General features: G+C 42.9%; 1 pseudogene; it reads right to left on the bottom strand.

Annotated features, from left to right (window-relative positions):
- Window positions 1-1,530: 1,530 nt before the first annotated feature.
- LOC123610340 lies at window positions 1,531-2,818 on the bottom strand (annotated as a pseudogene).
- Window positions 2,819-3,554: the final 736 nt, after the last annotated feature.

Genomic DNA, 3,554 nt, shown 5'->3' with positions numbered 1-3,554 from the left:
GAGGGGCGTGCTGACTGGAATGGTGGGCATCTGCACTGTAAATTGGGTGCACTTGAGAGTTGGAACCAGATTGTGACTCCTATTCCCCATCTTTGGCACTACATAAGTTTCTGGAACAATGGCACCCAGAGTGAGTGAGGGAAAAGAATTAAGTCAAAGAATTAAGACTGTTTCCCTGTGAGATGAGAGCTCAAAACAGAAGCAGAAATTTAGAAAATCATTATATTCCTTTAATACTTGTGCTTATGGATTGAGATTTATACCGACTATAATTTCTATATTTTCTGTAGAAATTAATAAAATTTTCAAAAATTCTTACAAGAATACTAATGGGAAGAGTTATGGGACAGAGTTGCAGGATACAATCTGTGCAAATTCTGATAGTATCATGGAGTTATTTAAAAATATCTGACATTCCGTCACACTGTTTCAAAGGAATGAAGTAGTGATTTGGGCATTTTAAGAATTAGTTTATAATATTTAGAAACTTTAAAATTTGCTTTAGAACTTTAAAAGTATACTTTTTTATATTAATTTTCAGTGCAGGTTAACGATGTCACATGTTTTACAATTTAGTGAAATCAAATAGAGGCTTATCAGAGTCCCTAATGTTCTGGCTTAATCTAAGAGTTAACTTTGTAGTATTTAGAGCAAGAGATATTTTCTCTGGCTATCCTGCAAAAATCACATTTCTCATTACTGGATTTGTGATAAGGATTGGACAGAGAATACTGCAGGCTATACTATCTGGTAAATTCTCAGTGGGCAACTTCACTTTCAAGCTTTTTCACCTGATTTGGTTGGCCAACTAACTGTCAGGGAACTTTAATTATTTGAACATAAGTTACCTAATGCTTTATAGGGAGGAGATCTGGAAGCGAGACAGAAATAGCCATGGATAAATATGAGAGTTAGAGAGACACACAAATAGAATGGATAACTGCTTTTCTAGGGAGCTCTGAATTCAGTCCCAGATCTTCTTTGGTATCTAAGCGGCCTGGGGTAAGGCCCCTGATTCCTCATGAGCCCCAAGGGTGATAATAGTCTCTAGTGACTTCCCAGGTGGGACAGGCTCACGAGAGATGATGTGACTGAATGCTGCAAGGGCCCTGGCTCAGTGTGCTCACTCAATGTTCCCAGCACTGCCCACCCCTCCCCCCGCCCCCACACCCCGCCTACCTCCTCTTTTCTGCTGAGGCTCCTTAACAGAGAAATACTTTTATATGGAGAAAGGTCATTTTATAATCCCCGTCTCTTTCCAGAAAAAGTGTGCTGTTTTTTGTTGTTATTTTTCATTTTTCATTTTTTTTTTCATTTTTTTTTTTTTAACGTTTATTTCATTTTTGGGACAGAGAGAGACAAAGCATGAACGGGGGAGGGGCAGAGAGAGAGGGAGACACAGAATCAGAAACAGGCTCCAGGCTCTGAGCCATCAGCCCAGAGCCCGACGCGGGGCTCGAACTCACGGACCGCGAGATCGTGACCTGGCTGAAGTCGGACGCTTAACCGACTGCGCCACCCAGGCGCCCCTCATTTTTAATTTTTTTAAGTGGCAGAAAAGATACCCTTTATTGAGCCTCTCCAGTCCTAGTTCTCTTTCTCCTACACTGTCTTGGTTCTCCTGAGATGTCCAGTCCCCTGTTTAGCAATGAGACCCACTTTGCAGCCAGCAGGGGTATTTTTGAAGATGGTATCAGGTTTGACAATGTGCCGGTGGTTGCCACCTCCAAAGGGATGCTCCACAGAGTTCATGGCCTCACCCCGCAGGCGTGCTCAGAAATTTCTCTTTGCCTTATACTTGTGGTAGGCACAGCAACCGAGCTTGTCAGTGCAGTCCCCTCTGGCCACCACGCTGACCACAGCTTTGTTGGCTGAAGAGATGACCTTCTTGGAGCCTAAGCGCAGCTTCATTTGGGTCTCATTGGTCTTGGGGTTGCGGTAGGTGATGACGGCGTCATTCTTGGAGGTTCTGGCCAGCTTGCCTCTGTCATCAGCTTCTCCTCCAGGCAACATATGATGGTGCTCTCGGGAATGGTGTCCATTGCGAGCACATGGCCAGTGCTGAGCTGGGCCTTCTTGCCGCAGTACGCGAACTAGCTAACGTGGATGCCATAAGCCGTGAAGAACAGCTCTGTTTCTTATACTTGTAGGGATCCCTGAGGACACACTTGGCAAGGAGTGTGTCACAACCCAGAGCATGGATGACATCCTTCCTGATGCCCTTGATGTAACTGTGTGGCTCAGCAAAGTAGGTGCGCAGCAGGGTCCCTGCGCAGCAGGGACCACTGCTATCCTCCAGAAGTTTCAACGCTGCTCTTCATCATGTATGGATTTAAAAGCAGGTAACTTCTTTCTCTCCTTCTCTACAGTTTGAAGATATTTTGCGCAGACTGACCATAACTTAGGATTCCCTATGTTTTATTCTTGGAGCTAGTGTAACCAGTTATATGGTTATCGAGTTGATCATATCTAGGCTCATGGTCTTAGGTGGACAGGGAAGAAGGACAAATACAGGGATTCTTATTCCCTCTCATACTTTGGATCCTGACCATGTGGAAGAATGGACTGAGGAAGTCAAGTCAAGGTCTTACCTGGAACTGGCTGTTCCACGAAGTAAGTGTTAGGTTAGCTATATATATATATATATAGTAGAGTTCATGGAAAACTGATGTTCTTTACCAGCAGAAAGGCGAAGTGAGGTTTTTGGAGGGCTTTCCAACTTGGAATTTTCCAGTCTAAGCAGCTGTAAGGCAGTGATCTTCAGGTGTGAGAAGACAAGTCTTGGAATCACTTTGTAGTAAGAGGAGGAGAAGGACATACAAAGTTTGAAAACCCATATGTGTATATGTGTTTGAAAGACCAAACATAACTACTTTAAATAATATAACTTTCATAAGAGAGGTAGTCTTTTTAATTCTTATTTAATGAGTATGTGAGTAAATAAAGTTTGAGAAACTGCTTTAGGCTGTAAAAGAAGGTGCCAGAGATGTAAACCAAGTTTAACCCCAGAGTTAGCTAAGTAGGGAATGAATAGCAGCTTAATTAGCAGAGACATAGAGAGCCAGACCTGAGAGACCATCCAACCCAGCAGTTGCCGAACTATAGCCCTAAGAGCCAAATCCAGGCTGGCTGCTGCATTAAATTTTTTTTTTTTTTATTTTAGAGAGAGAGAGAGAGAGAGAGAGAGAGAGAGAGAGAGAGATGCAGAGACAGAATCTCAAGCAGGTTCCACACCCAGCATGGAACCCATGCAGGGCTTGATCTCTCGAATCTGAGTTCATGACCTGAGATGAGATCAAGAGTCAGATGCTTAACTGAGCCACCCAGGCGCCCCAGGCAGGCTGCTGATTTTTTAATGACTTACTAGCTAATAATGGTGTTTATGTTCTTAAATGGTTGAAAAAAAATCAAAAGAAGAATAATATTTCATGACATGTGGAAACTATGTGAAATTAAAATCTCAGTGTCCCTAAAGTTTTATTGGAACCCAGCAATGCTCATTCATGTATTCTCATTTGCTGCTTTCATGGTGCAGGGACAGAGTTGAGTAGTTA

This window comes from Leopardus geoffroyi, chromosome C2 (genome assembly GCF_018350155.1).
Source record: "Leopardus geoffroyi isolate Oge1 chromosome C2, O.geoffroyi_Oge1_pat1.0, whole genome shotgun sequence".
Classification (NCBI taxonomy): Eukaryota; Metazoa; Chordata; class Mammalia; order Carnivora; family Felidae; genus Leopardus; species Leopardus geoffroyi.
This window is presented reverse-complemented; position numbering and strand designations above follow the sequence as displayed.